The sequence below is a fragment of the Caretta caretta genome, chromosome 7 (assembly GCF_965140235.1).
Source record: "Caretta caretta isolate rCarCar2 chromosome 7, rCarCar1.hap1, whole genome shotgun sequence".
Taxonomy (NCBI): Eukaryota; Metazoa; Chordata; order Testudines; family Cheloniidae; genus Caretta; species Caretta caretta.
In genome coordinates this window covers 105,431,590-105,447,714 of record NC_134212.1, presented here as the reverse complement: position 1 = coordinate 105,447,714, position 16,125 = coordinate 105,431,590, and the positions used below count along the sequence as shown (strand labels likewise).

At 45.9% G+C, this 16,125-nt stretch overlaps 1 long non-coding RNA gene across 1 annotated transcript; it reads right to left on the bottom strand.

The window, feature by feature from the left end:
• Positions 1-8,199: 8,199 nt before the first annotated feature.
• On the bottom strand, positions 8,200-15,858 carry LOC142072828 (uncharacterized). The gene is made up of 2 exons (XR_012669417.1): positions 15,677-15,858; positions 8,200-10,681 (listed from the first exon to the last, which is right to left on the bottom strand). It is a non-coding gene; the product is annotated as an uncharacterized LOC142072828 (long non-coding RNA).
• Positions 15,859-16,125: the final 267 nt, after the last annotated feature.

Sequence of the window (16,125 nt, the reverse complement as noted above, 5' to 3'; positions counted from 1 at the left end):
GACAAAGACAAACACCCACAAAATCTCTATCAAACGTTCTTACAACTACAATACCCAACTGCTGAAGTGAAGAAACAGATTGACAGAGCCAGAAGAGTACCCAGAAGTCACCTACTACAGGACAGACCCAACAAAGAAAATAACAGAACACCACTAGCTGCCACCTTCAGCCCCCAACTAAAACCTCTCCAGCGCATCATCAAGGATCTACAACCTATCCTGAAGGATGATCCCTCACTCTCACAGATCTTGGGAGACAGGCCAGTCCTCGCTTACAGACAGTCCCCCAACCTGAAGCAAATACTCACCAGCAACCACGCGCCACACAACAAAAACACTAACCCAGGAACCTATCTTTGCAACAAAGCCTGATGCCAACTCTGTCCACATATCTATTTAAGGGACACCATCATGGGACCTAATCACAGCAGCCACACCATCAGAGGCTCGTTCACCTGCACATCTACCAATGTGATATATGCCATCATGTGCCAGCAATGCCCCTCTGCCATGTACATTGGCCAAACTGGACAGTCTCTACGCAAAAGAATAAATGGACACAAATCAGACGTCAAGAATTATTACATTCAAAAACCAGTCGGAGAACACTTCAGCCTCCCTGGTCACTCAATTACAGACCTAAAAGTCGCAATTCTTCGACAAAAAAACTTCAAAAACAGACTCCAACGACAAACTGCAGAACTGGAATTAATTTGCAAACTGGACACCATTAAATTAGGCTTGAATAAAGACTGGGAGTGGAGGGGTCATTACAGAGTCAGGCAAATTCCCTTCCATTGACTTTGCACAATTATTCCCATTATTCATTGAAATCAGGATTCCACTTCCTAAGGCTTCTGCAAGACAATATATATGCACATGCTTTTCTGCAGCATCACAGAGACACTATGCAAAGGCATCACATCATAACACAATGGCTACAAGCTGTAGTTCATGCAGGAGGTTTCCCCTGATCAAATTCAGATAGAGATTCTTAAACGTCCTCCAAATTACTTTTTGCAGAGCACAGTATGGATCCCCCAGAATCACTGCTGTCTGGCAACATTTGGGATGGATGATATGTTAGAAATTCCAGTTGAAGTGACTGACCCTTGGAGTAGATATCTCCTAGTACAAACTAAATTACAAGATAAAGCCTGAGCTTTAGTTAATATTTACCCCTCAATGAGTGTAAGGCTGCTTGCTTTTCAAAGATTTTTGAAGATATTGTATCAGTATCTCTCTCTAGCACAGGGGTAGTCAATAGTCACACCGTGGGCCAAATCCAGACTGCCAGATGCTTTTGAACAGACCACAAAATCTTTTTATTTACTTATTATCATCATTATTGTTATTGCGGTGTGAAAAATATTTCTCTGGAGTCTAGGCCTTGACTATACCTTGACCGAGAAATTTGGACCTTTACAAAAAATAATTGAGTACCCCTGCTCTAGCATCATTATTAGATAATATAAGTGGATAATTGAATTCTTAACGTCAAATTAGATAAAGTCACTGCATCCTCTTCTATATACATTGCTGAATGTCTGAACTTATATTGAATGTTTTTCATTCCTCCTTTATTGATGCCTGATTCCTGAATCTATCATAAATGAGAAGAGATTAGTCACTGTATTCCTATTCCTTAGTGGTTTATTCTTTGATGTATATATAATTCTCCTTTGCAGGGTGACTAATGTGAAACATGGAATAATAAACCTTCTTAATTGTAGTGCTTAATTTCTTTTATTTATAGACAGTTTTAGCTTATAAGGCAAAGATGTAAGAGGTCCTCTCTGTGAGTTTCTGGTATGACCCACCCAGAATATCATATTCCCTTCTGGGCAGCACATTACCAGAGACATATTGACAAACTGGAGCGAGTTCAGAACTGTTGTAAGAATGCTTGATAGAGATCTTGTAGGTGTTTGTCTCTGTCTGTAAAATTATTTCACCATGATTTCAACAATTTCCATCCAACCGCAGCCTGGACCAATCCACACAAGAGAGCCACTTCCTGGACACTACAGTGCTAATAAGCGATGGTCACATAAACACCACTCTATGCCAGAAACCTACTGACCGCTATACTTACCTACATGCCTCCAGCTTTCATCCAGACCACACCACACGATCCATTGTCTACAGCCAAGCTCTACAATACAACCGTATTTGCTCCAACCCCTCGGACCGAGACAAACACCTAGAAGATCTCTATCAAGCGTTCTTGCAACTACAATACCCAACTGCTGAAGTGACGAAACAGATTGACAGAGCCGGAAGAGTACCCAAAAGTCACCTACTACAGGACAGGCCCAACAAAGAAAATAACAGAACGCCACTAGCCAACACCTTCAGCCCCCTCTAAAACCTCTCCAGCGCTTCATCAAGGATCTACAACCTATCCTGAAGGACGATCCCCCACTCTCACAGATCTTGAGAGACAGGCCAGCCCTTGCTTACAGACAGCCCCCGCAACCTGAAGCAAATACTCACCAGCAACCACACACCACACAACAAAAACACTAACCCAGGAACCTATCCTTGCAACAAAGCCTGTTGCCAACTGTGTCTACATATCTGTTCAGGGGACACCATCATAGGGCCTAATCACATCAGCCACACTGTCAGAGGCTCGTTCACCTGCACATCTACCAATGTGATATATGCCATCATGTGCCAGCAATGCCCCTCTACCATGTACATTGGCCAAACCGGACAGTCTCTACGTAAAAGAATAAATGGACACAAATCAGACGTCAAGAATGATAACATTCAAAAACCAGTCGGAGAACACTTCAATCTCTCTGGTCACTTGATTACAGACCTAAAAGTGGCAATTCTTCAACAAAAAACCTTCAAAAACAGACTCCAACAAGAGACTGCTGAATTAGAATTAATTTGCAAACTGGACACCATTAAATTAGTCTTGAATAAAGACTGGGAGTGAATGTGTCATTACACAAAGTAAAACTATTTCCCCATGTTTATTTTTCCCCCTACTGTTCCTCACACGTTCTTGTCAACTGCTGGAAATGGCCCATCTTAATTATCACTACAAAAGGTTTTTTGGTTGTTTTTTTTCTCTCCTGCTGGTAATAGCTCACCTTAAATGATCACTCTCATTATAGTGTGTATGGTAACACCCATTGTTTCATGTTCTCTGTGTATATATATATCTTCCTACTGTATTTTCCACTGCATGCATCTGATGAAGTGGATTTTAGCCCACGAAAGCTTTTGCTCAAATAAATTTGTTAGTCTCTAAGGTGCCACAAGTATTCCTGTTCTTTTTGCGGATACAAACTAACACGGCTGCTACTCTGAAACCTGTCACTTTTCAATACTTACCTTTCCTGTCTAACAGAGCAGAGTAACAAAGTTCAGACTGTTACAGACTTAGCTGGTTTCTCAGGTACCAGGATTCAAACATTCATAAAAGCACGCCTGCTCCACAAGGCGTTTTCCTCAGTGAATGGGTACAGAGTGCTTCTTGTTCTCTATGTTATACTGAAAACAGCCTTTTATTTCTGTTCACAGATAAGGTGAACCCTTGTCTTGTTGTGAAGTTTATTTTTTAACTTTAAATGGCTTTGATTGTTTGTTTATCATTGCCTCTGATAGTTTCCCATTCAAAGTCTTAGTGTTGCGCAATTGAGCCTTGCACTGCATCACTGCCCAGACAGGGCAGTGTGACAATTTCCCCTTGCCTGAGTGGGCCATCATTGAGACACATTATCTCCGAATGACTAATTTCTACTCCAAGTCCATAAAGCAGGGGTCGGCAATCTTTGGCACCTGGCCCGTCAGGGTAAAGCCGCTGTTGCTCCGGGCCGGTTTGTTTATCAGGAGTGTCCACAGGCACAGAGCCCCGCAGCTCCCACTGGGCATGGTTCGCTGTTCCCGGTCAATGGGAGCTGTGGGAAGTGGAGCGAGCCAAGGGACGTGCTAGCCGCTGCTTCCCACCGCTCCCATTGGCCGGGAATGGCGAACAGCGGCCAGTGGGAGCTGCAGGGCTCCGTGCCTGCGGATGCTCCTGACGGGCTGGGTGCCAAAGGTTGCCCACCCCTGCCATAAAGCATACTTTCAGGATAAATATATTATTCCTTAAATATAATCCTTACATAGAGCTAACAATGATTATGAATCCTGACAAGTTACGAGCTTTCTGTATCAAAGGGGTAGCCATGTTAGTCTGGATTTGTAAAAGTGGCAGAGTCCTCTGGCACCTGGACTCTTTGGAGCTTTCTGTAGATACCTTACAGGATATTAATCCATAATGAGCAACATGTAAGATCTGTGTTTGGTATAGTGAGTTTGTCAGGTCTGAAGTGAGAGTTTTTGCAAAGAACAGGGGACCCTTTGCCAAGAGACCACTGTGTCACAGCTATACCAAGTGCTAAACCCTGCCCTTCTCACAGAGATCAGTGCCTAGGTCCAGACTGGAGGAGACATGTGTCTCTGCTTGTGATCCATGAACCAGGGCAAGATAAGTGTGTGCCTGCCTATGCTCAGAGGCTGCCCAATTCCAGACAAAACAGGCTGGGGGAGAGGAGGAAATGTCCCTTCATTATAACCTTTAGCCCAGTGATTAGAGTATTCACCTGGAATGTAGGAGACCACCTGCTCAAGTCCCCTCTCTGCCTGAGAAGGGATTTGAACAGGAATCTGCTGCCTCTCAGATACATTCCATAACAACTGCACTATGGGAACTATCTGAGGCAATGTAGGACTCCCTCCGCCTCTCCTATTGAAATTATCCCACGTTAGCTAAGTGATTGAATGATTAAATGTTAATTGAGCTACAGAGAGAGACTGTGAGTTTGAGAATCTCTCTGTAGTCCAGTGATAAGCACACTCACCTGATAGGGGGCAGATCCCTGTTCAGATTCCATCTCCTCATAAGGGTATTGAATGGGTGGTCTCTCACATCCTTGGTCAGTACCCTAACCATGAGGTTTCAGGTTATAAGGGAGCTTCTTCTCCTCTTCCAGCCCCCAGTTATTTTGTGTGGAATTTGGTCAGCCTGTGAGCACACCAGATTAGTCCCTGCCGGCAAGATAGGCACAGGAATAGGACACTATCCCCGATAATGTCACGGCTAACCTGGTGGCTGAACTTTGTGACTTTGTCCTTACCCATAACTATTTCACATTTGGGGACAATGTATACCTTCAGATCAGCGGCACTGCTATGGGTACCCGCATGGCCCCACAGTATGCCAACATTTTTATGGCTGATTTAGAACAACGCTTCCTCAGCTCTCGTCCCCTAAAGCCCCTACTCTACTTGCGCTATATTGATGACATCTTCATCATCTGGACCCATGGAAAAGAAGCCCTTGAGGAATTCCACCATGATTTCAACAATTTCCATCCCACCACCAACCTCAGCCTGGTCCAGTCCACACAAGAGATCCACTTCCTGGACACTACAGTGCTAATAAACAATGGCCACATAAACACCACCCTATACCGGAAACCTACTGACCGCTATTCCTACCTGCATGCCTCCAGCTTTCACCCTGACCACACCACACGATCCATCGTCTACAGTCAAGCTCTGCGATACAACCGCATTTGCTCCAACCCCTCAGACAGAGACAAACACCTACAAGATCTCTGTCAAGCTTTCTTACAACTACAATACCCACCTGCAGAAGTAAAGAAACAGATTGATAGAGCCAGAAGAGTTCCCAGAAGTTACCTACTACAGGACAGGCCTAACAAAGAAAATAACAGAACGCCACTAGCCGTCACCTTCAGCCCCCAACTAAAACCCCTCCAACGCATTATTAAGGATCTACAACCCATCCTAAAGGATGACCCAACACTCTCACAAGTCTTGGGAGACAGGCCAGTCCTTGCCTACAGACAGCCCCGCAACCTGAAGCAAATACTCACCAACAACCACATACCACACAACAGAACCACTAACCCAGGAACTTATCCTTGCAACAAAGCCCGTTGCCAATTGTGCCCACATATCTATTCAGGGGACACCATCACAGGGCCTAATAACATCAGCCACACTATCAGAGGCTCGTTCACCTGCACATCCACCAATGTGATATATGCCATCATGTGCCAGCAATGCCCCTCTGCCATGTACATTGGTCAAACTGGACAGTCTCTACGTAAAAGAATAAATGGACACAAATCAGATGTCAAGAATTATAACATTCATAAACCAGTCGGAGAACACTTCAATCTCTCTGGTCACGCAATCACAGACATGAAGGTTGCTATCTTAAAACAAAAAAACTTCAAATCCAGACTCCAGCGAGAAACTGCTGAATTGGAATTCATTTGCAAATTGGATACTATTAATTTAGGCTTAAATAGAGACTGGGAGTGGCTAAGTCATTATGCAAGGTAGCCTGTTTCCTCTTGTTTTTTCCTACCCCCCCCCCCCCCCGATGTTCTGGTTTAACTTGGATTTAAACCTGGAGAATGGTCAGTTTAGATGAGCTATTACCAGCAGAAGAGTGAGTTTGTGTGTGTATGGGGGTGGGGGGGATGTGAGAAAACCTTGATCTATGCAGGAAATAGCCCGACTTGATTATGTAAAGAGTTGTCACTTTGGATGGGCTAGCACCAGCAGGAGAGTGAATTTGTGTGGGGGGGGTGGAGGGTGAGAAAACCTGGATTTGTGCTGGAAATGGCCCACCTGTTGATCACTTTAGATAAGCTATTACCAGCAGGACAGTGGGGTGGGAGGAGGTATTGTTTCATGATTTCTGTGTGTATATAAAGTCTGCTGCAGTTTCCACGGTAAACATCTGATGAAGTGAGCTGTAGCTCACGAAAGCTCATGCTCAAATAAATTGGTTAGTCTCTAAGGTGCCACAAGTACTCCTTATCTTCCCCTGGTTTGTAGATTGCTCTGGGTTTAGGCAACAGACAGGTATTCTCATGCCTAGAGTGAGACAGCAGCATGCATACCCAGATGCAGAAACGTAAGTGCCTAGGGAACTATTACTGCAAAAACTTAGGTGCCGCATGAGTATAAACACCTACAGTGTTCTGTAGCCGCTCAGCAGGGGGGTTGTCGATTGCAGTGGTGCCTATGAATGGGATTTAGGCACCTGAATCTGGGGTTAGGTGTCTAAGTACCTTTGTGGGTCCAGGCTTTAGAGCCTAATCCTGCATTCCTTGTACTCCCAAACCTCCCAATGACTTCACTTAATTAAGTCTGATCTTGACGGTTACTGACCAGAAAAGGTTATCTCTTTACCTGTTCTCCAAACTCCTGAAATCTAATCAAGAGATCTTCTGTAGCTGCCATTAGAGCTCAAATAACAATAGATATACCTAATCATGTGATAGGAATAAATTCCTTGACAATTTGATAAGTCTCAGGGCTGAGCACTTGGGAGCTGGAAACATTTTATTTCAGGAGTTGCGGTATTGATAGTCCAGACAAGCTTTATAAACAACTCTACCAAAACACACGGATGTTGACCTGAAGTACCTTGCTCTTTTAATCCTTGGCATCTCTACAGCAGAGATCGCTAATCTTGCTAAATTGTGGGAGATGGGAATAATCATCTACTTGTGATTACTGTAGTTCAAGATTGAAAAGCGTATATAACTCCTCACCCAAATCAAAATTTTAGCTTAGCTCCCCTGAGGTGGAAGGCTATTCAGTTAATCCATTGCACCTCCTAGCCGCTTGTTGTCTTCCTATGATAAAAAACATTTGCTGAGCTACTTCACTCAGGACAGAAAAATTGGCGCTAGGTTATCCTGGAATCTCAAAGGAAGCCCAAAAATTATTCAAAGAATTTTTTGGTGCCTGTGAATTTAATGGTAGCTGTGCGTGCACGATACTTCTGAAAAATCAGGCCATTAGCAAAGAATTACAATGCTATTTGCTGGACTTTTTATAGATTTTTTTGTATACATCCTTTCCTTTAAAATTCAATGTTAAAAAAAATCAACCAAATTGAGATATCAGTAAGTGGAGAAGCGTATTGTCAAAGGAAGGCAAGATTTGCTGTTAATAGGAAGCACTTGCGAAGAGACTAGGCCCAGAGCCAAGTTAGGAGCCTAAATACCTTTGTAGATTCGGGTCCTAGTTACTTCCCAACTATCACATGGCAGACCCATATGTTGCCGGCACCCAGTGCCGAGAGGCTGAACAACAGCTTGAGTTGGTTCGCTACCCGATGTGCTACACCCAATAATCACAACGGGGTGGAGAAGCAGAAAAGTTTATTTGAAGCTTCAAAAAGGTACAGGGAGATTTGAATCTCAAATCCTGTACACAGAGCAGGAAGTTACACAGGCTTTTATACATCCTTTTTCCCAGCATACTTATCTAATAGCAAGCTGCCCTAAGTTTCCATATAGCCAGCCAATCCAATTCCCAGCTAGTTCCCTTGTTCTCTGTATCATTTCTTAAACCGTACATAAAGCTGCTTTATTCAGCATTGTTCTTCCATATCTCCCCTGTGTGGCCTTGCTTAGTTTCAGGCAGTCTGACTCCGTAGCATATTGTTGCAGATTCTCAGCATAACTGCTGTGTGTGCCTCCAGGCGGGGGGGCCAAGGACACTTGGGCCTAGTACGCAGAGCTGCTGCGAGTGCCTCCAGGCGGGAGGGGGGCCAAGGACACCTGGGCCTAGTGCGAGGGGCCTTCATCGACACTCGTGGTCTTCCATCCCCTCGAGTTACCTAGTGGCCATGCCCCAGTGTCCCCAACAACTCCCCCCTATGAGAACACTCAACAACCTTGGCTCTGAGTTTTCTCACTTGGGCTACTTATTTCTTTACAATAGGACTTTGCATAAGCACTTTGTGATAGCACTAAAGAGAATGATTCATTAACTTCTGCAAAGGGGCCCTAACACATGATACTGCACAGCATAATACCAGTAATACAAGCAATACAGGAAAGAGAAGTTTCAATAACAGGCTGAATAAACCACCAAGCCAAGACGACAAACCCCAGCCTGAAAACAAGGTTTGCAACCAATCGCTCTCGGGGGCAGTATAGGCAACCTGTGGTCCGGCTCGGGCATGGGCCTCAGCCTGTACCACCTTTTCATAGATCTCATAACTGCTATCATTTACATATACACAACATCGGGGTCTGACGAGGGCACAAACCCCTCCTTGGGATGCCAAGAGATAGTCCAAAGCCAGCCTGTTTTGGAGGGAAAACGTCCTGAGCTGCTGTACCTCTTTATTTAATGTTTTTACTGCCGACCCTAAATCACTAACCGAGTCCTCTAACTCTAAGGCCACTTTCTCAAGTACCATTTGCAGCCTTACAGTATAGCGGTCTATGCATGCCATGCCTGGCCCGGAAAACAGTGGCGCTATTCCCAGTACAGAGCACCCTACAAGCTTCTCGGTTGTGAGGGAATTCTTCATATTGCCCGCCAATGCTGTAGTCAGTTGCCGCAGGGTCTTTTTTCGTGACTCAACAGAGGTGTCTCGGGCATTTCTAATCTTTCTTTTGGGCAGTGTGGCAGTTATTGACAGATGAGGAACTCCATGAGCTATATAACAGCTACCTGTCCAGTTGGCTGGCAGCACCTTGTAAGCCTTTCGGACACATACAAAATAGTGACCCTGTAGGGCCCAGTAAGGACTGTTTCTTAAGGGGATTCCTGGGATATTTAAGGCTGCTTTTCCAAACAGTTCATATGCCCCTAAGGGGGCATCCCATCCTCCTGATTGGGTACAAGTGGGGGCGTTTCTAATTGTGCCGTTCAAATTACACTCGCCATAGGGACCACTACAAACCCACCATTGGTTTGCTACATTGGAGATATTAACTGGACGGCAAGTTATATTTCCAAACCCCTCTTTTGTGGTAAGATTATTTGTAAGACTTTCCCTAAAAGGGGAGGAACCATTACACCCACACTGTTGGCCTCCCCTGTTGGTCTTTATCCAATACCCATCAGCCCACTGTGTAAATAACACAGGAGCTTTTTCCCACAGGACGCCCATAGTGATCAGATTGGTTTCGGGTAAAACGTAACACTCCCTCAGTGAGTACTGCAACTGAATACTCCTGGTCCTGATAGGTGGCTTGCTGTAAAGAGGTCTTATTCCAGAATGGCGAGTCCGTTCTTTCCTGCTCTTTGGTGGTGGCTAATTCTGCTAGGGTCAAGGGCAGCATGTCAAGGGGCATTCCCGTTTTGGGGGACAGTGGAGTTGAAGCACATACCCAGCAATCAGTCTGGTTTGTTAAAGTAGCAACATGGTGCGCAAGCAAAACAAAGGAGTTATGCTCCCAATATGCACAATTTGGAAATACCAATACAGAGAATAACAATGTTACCCAATTAACTATCACCAGAGTCTTCCCAACCCAGGGCCTCCAGTACCTGGGTGGGCCCATTTTAGCATTAAGGTGCCCGCTATTTGTGTCTTTTAAACAGTAGCTTTAGCCCGAGATCGTCACTAGATGAGGAGTCAGCAGGTTGGATGGTCCACTGTTCTGCTGACGAGGGGGCAGGTACTGCCTTCAGACGAGAGTGATGGATCCAGTTCTTGTGTCCCTCGATCTTTGCCGCTGAATGGGAGATCAGCAGGACGGTATAGGGTCCTTTCCACTTTTCCTGGAGAGGCTCGTCTTTCCAGGTACGAACAAGCACAGAGTCACCGGGCTGTAAGGAGTGGACGGTAGTGTCCAAGGGGAGAGGCTGGGAATCCTTGGTATAACTGTGAAGAGACAAGAGAACAGCAGACAGGGAACACATATACTGTAACAAAAAACCATTACCCAACTCCCATTCCCCTGACAGAACCAGGGTGCCATTCATAGGCCATGCCCTTCCAAACATAATTTCAAAGGGACTGAGCCCTAATCTACCCTTTGGGAGAACGCGGATATGGAGTAGGACGAGGGGCAAAGCATCAGGCCATCGCAGTGAGGCTTCTTGGCACACTTTTGAGAGATGCCGTTTAAGGGTCTGATTGGTATGCTCCACTACACCACTGGCTTGTGGTCTCCAGGGCGTATGGAGTTTCCGGGGGATCTGTAAGGCATGTGAGGTGCTTTGAATGATTTTTTATGTGAAGTGTGTCCCGTTGTCAGATTCCATCCACAGGGGGAGTCCAAAGCGAGGAATGATCTCCTTAACAAACTTGAGGGCCACTGTTCTGGCAGTGCAGTTACGGCATGGGAAGGCTTCTGGCCATCCGCTGAACCGATCCACTATAACAAGGAGATATTTGAACCCTTGGGTCCAGGGAAACTCAGTAAAGTCTATTTGCCACACTTGTCCAGGGCCCGGAGTGGGTTCTAGGGCAGCTGGTGGCACAGGATGTCCCGGTCGGGGGTTATTCTTTTGGCAGACTAAGCAGTCCGCTTGTACCTGGGCAGCCAGGGGTCAGAGTCCAGAAGTGATAAAGTATTTTCCCTTTAGTTGGATAAGTGCTTCCCTGCCAGCAAGAGTGGTTTGATATAGTTTCTGCAGCACTGGCCGGATTAGGCCCTTTGGTAAGAGGACCTTCCCTTCTGGGGAATGGAGCCATCCCTCCTTTTCCCGGAGACCGAGTTTGTCAGTTAGCTGTCTCTCCTCCCCAGAATACTGAGGGGTTGGAAGCTCCCCTACTGATGGGATAAGGGCATGCATATGGGCGTTCTCAGTCTGAGGGGATGGCAGGGTGGCAGCATGCTTAGCCTCTCTATCTGCCCGGGCATTACCTCTGGCCACATCTTGATCCTCCCTTTGATGGGCTTTACAGTGTACCACCGCCACTTCCGAGGGAAGTTGTACGGCTTCTAGGAGCCGGAGGATTTGGGGCCCGTACTTGACTGGGGAGCCTTGGGCTGTCAGCATTCCCCTTTGCTTCCATAGGCCAGCATGAGCATGCAGCACACCAAAAGCATACTTTGAATCAGTAAAAATGTTGACCCGCTTTCCTTTTGACAGTTCAAGTGCACGGGTCAGGGCTATTAGTTCGGCAAGCTGGGCAGAGGTCCCAGCAGGCAAACCTTCAGCTTCCACAGTGTCATGGAGGGTCACAACAGCATAACCCGCCCTCCTTTGCCCATCTGTTACAGTACTGCTACCATCAATGTACCACTCATAATCTGCATTTGGGAGAGGTACATCCTTTAAATCTGGACGGCTGGAGTACTGGACATCTATGATCTCTGAGCAGTCATGTTCCTGTTCCTCTGTTTCTGGCAAGAGGGTGGCTGGGTTAAGGGAGGGGCAAGGCTGTAAGGAGACTTCAGAGTTCTCTAACAGCTTAGCCTGGCACTGAGCAATCCGAGCCTGGGTGAGCCAAAGCCCTCCCTTTGCATCCAATAAGGCTCGGACCATATGGGGAGTATAGATTTGCATAACCCCTCCCAATGTTAGCTTCTCGGCTTCCTCAAGCACAAGGGCAGTAGCTGCGACCGCCCGTAAACATGCCGACCAACCCTTTGTAACCTGATCCAGTTGCTTAGAAAAATAAGCCACGGGACGTCTCCATGCTCCTAACAGCTGTGTAAGCACTTCTAGGGCCACCCCCCTTCGTTCATGTACATACAACTGAAACGGCTTAAAGAGATCCGGCAGGCCCAGAGCCGGGGCTTCCATCAATTTTCTTTTCAGGATTTTAAATGCCCTGTCAGCCTCTGGGGTCCAATAGAAGGGGTCATGATCTGCTCCTTTTACACAGTCTTACAGGGGTTTAGCTCACAGTCCAAACTCTGGGATCCATATCCTGCAAAAGCCTGCCATACCCAGAAATGCCCTGAGCCGCTTACGAGTACTTGGGGTAGGAACTTGACAGATAGCTTCCTTTCTTTCGCTTGAAAGCTGACGCTCCCCTTGCCGTATGTGAAACCCGAGGTACCGTACCTCTGGGAGGGCGATTTGAGCCTTACTCCGTGCTACCCGATATCCCCGGAGTCCAATAAAATTCAGAAGGCTCACGGTGGCTTTAAGGCAGGGGGTTTGGCCCACAGTGGCAATTAACAAATCATCTACATACTGCAGAAGGAGGGCCTCCTCATTATCCCACTCCTCTAGGTCCCTGGACAGAGTCTGGCCAAAGAGGGTGGGGGAGTTTTTAAATCCCTGGGCCAATGCTGTCCAGCAAAGTTGCTTTTTAACCCTTTTTCGGTCCTCCCACTCGAAGGAGAAGATCTCCTGTGACGGGGTGGCAACTGGGATGGTAAAGAAAGCATCTTTCAGATCAAGAACTGAAAAATGGGTATACTGTCCCCCTGTAGAAGCCAATAAGGTATATGGGTTAGGGACAAGAGGGTGCAGAGTCTTAACCCGTTCATTGACTGCCCTTAGGTCCTGTACCAGCCGATATGTGCCATCAGGCTTCTGTATGGGTAGAATGGGAGTGTTCCAGACTGACTGACATTCCCAGAGAATACCATACATTAGGAATTGATCTATAGTTTCCTGTAAACCTTCTCTGGCTTCCCTCTTGATTGGATACTGTTTTACTTGCACTGGGCCTTTCCCTGGTATGAGCTGAATAGTAATGGAGGTCTGGTGGGTGTCCTTTCCTGGAATCCCTGATGCCCACACGAGGGGGTACATCTGGTCTTCCAACGGGCTCCATTCTGGGGCTTGCATGGCTGAGGGCTCAACTGCAAGGGTCATGATCCATGCAATCTCAGGGGGTAAGGTAAGGGTTATTTCATCCTCAGTAAAATGCAGGGTGGCACCGAGGCAACAAAGCAGATCCCGTCCCAGCAGGGGCATTGGACACTCAGGGAGGTATACCAGCTTGTGGGATATAGTCCTGTTTCCCAAAGCGCATTCCGCTGGGGCATACACTGGGCACTTGGTGTCCCTGCCTGTGGCTCCCACCACAGTAAGGGAATCTGCTACTGGCAACTGAAGAGGTTGATTTATGGCAGTTTGGCCCGTTCCAGAGTCCACTAAAAAATTTATTTCTGAGCTTCCCACCCACATCTTTACTCGGGGTTCGAGGGTAGGATGATCCGTCTCCCCGACACCCTTATTCCTGTTCTTCTATCGCCATCATAGAGGTACCCCCCTTTCCTTCTTGTTTGGGCACTCATTCTTCCAGTGTCCCTCTTGCCAACACAGGGCACACTGATTGCGCCCCAGTCGTCTCTCCCACGGGCCTGGACGTCTGCGTCCACGGCCCCTTCCTTCTCGTTCACTTCCCTTCGTGCCTGCCTGCACCGCCGCTACCATCAATCTCACTTTCTTCTTCTCCTTCTCCACTTCTCTTGAACTATACACTCGATTTGCTGCTTCTAAAATCTGTGCCATGGTCATACCCATCAAATCCTCCTTTTTCTGTAGCTTTCTCTTAATGTCAGGGGCTGCCCTGCTTGTAAATGCTCCTTTAATAATTGCCTCAGTTTGTGGATCATTAGGATCTGCATTGATATACTGTCGGATCGTGTCTCGAATGCGCTGTAAAAAGGCTCCAGGGCCTTCCTTTGGATCCTGCATTACTTCATATGGCTTTGCCCAATTATTATGATTTTTATTCTTTGCAAACTCCGTGTATTTCTTTGTGTTTCTAAAAAAATATTTAAGACTTCTTTTTCTAAAACAATGCCAGCAGAATAACTTTTATTACCAAACCTACAACAACAAAGAGTATGTCTACTGGTGGGACAAAATATTTTATTTGTATTCAATTTGTACATTGATCTGGCATCTTTGAAAGTATTGGGCTTATCACAGGCTGATTAGTAAAAAGGCATAAATCTTGAATACCACTGTGATCCCTCTGAAGTGATACGACATAATGTTTAAGCTCTATGACAGAGGTTCTCAAACTGGGGGGTGGGCTCTGGGGGGGGCACAGAATGTATTGTGGAGGGGCATGAGAAGATTTGGGTGGGGGGGGGAAACTTACTGTGTACATTTTACCCACAGCAATGAATAACTAGCAAACTTGATTCCTCCAGACATATCAGGTCCTCAGATGGCGCTGTGCATTTTGACGGATTTCTGTTAAGCTTGCATAGGAGTATACAAAGTTGTTGCCATCTCTATGTGAATCCATTTCCTACAAGTCGGTGTGCACATTTAATTGTAAGTATGGACCAAAATTGTAGTTTTGTTTTTGCTCTTATCACAATGGATTGTTGGCTCATTTGCACAAAGAAAAAAAAACTCAAGTGAAAAACAAAGAAGCCAAAACTGATTCAAGCGAACCACCACATATATCCTTGTATGTACTTGTGCGGCAGGAGCGTATAACTACGCCAGACAAAAAGAAGGGCGGCACGATCAAATACGTTTGAGAACCACTGCTCTATCGCACACTGTAGCTTTATCATATTTGTCCTGTGGCACGATTCATACTGTATTAATCTGGACAATCCGCCATTAAAATCAGCCATTCATGGAAGGTTGGCAGCCTCCCTTCTTGTCTCTTTTATCAGCGGAATGCATTGAGAGTAAAACCAGCGTGGGAGTTCTTTTGTGTTTGAGGGCCAAAAACCTAGAAAAATTTAGTTTAAAACTTGCAAAATACTAACAAGCAGAGGTGGTGCTGCCACAGACCTCCCATAAATCCAATCCCTCCTCCATGTGGAGGTGTTACTCGCACAAATTTAGAGCCCTCTCCTCCCCCTCTGGGTGCAAGGGCCCTCTGTGGATTAACAGGACCTTTTCCCAGTGAAAGAGCCTTCACGCTGTAAAACCTTAACCTCTATTTATCAACAATTAATCAACAGAATACATCCGCCAAGCATATAATGCTCACCACTCCCAATAAAGCAGATGGATGTCTCCTGATGGCCAGTCAGGATCCTATTGTCTGGGGCTCCGGCCGCTGCACAGTATGGTCATGCAGGATATGAGAACTCTAGCAGCTTTGTCCCAGAGTTAGGTTCCAACAAGCTTTCTCTTCTGTCCCTCATTATATCGTGAAAAGGGGAGTCTTTATCTATACCTTATCTAATTACTTTACGTAAAGCATGACTATGCAATAAATCATAACCCCCCTAATGGGCTAAAACCATTTTCCTAACAGCAAAACCTCAATTCTATGTATCAGCAAAAGCAACTTTTAACAAGAAACTCATTCAGGCACCCAGTCAGAAACTTGCAGAAACTCAAGGTTAGCTTGTTCATACTCCTTTCTATTCCCATGAATCTGTGATTGTTCTGTATCTATCCCTGTTAGTAATGCTACAGCTGCAGATAGTATTT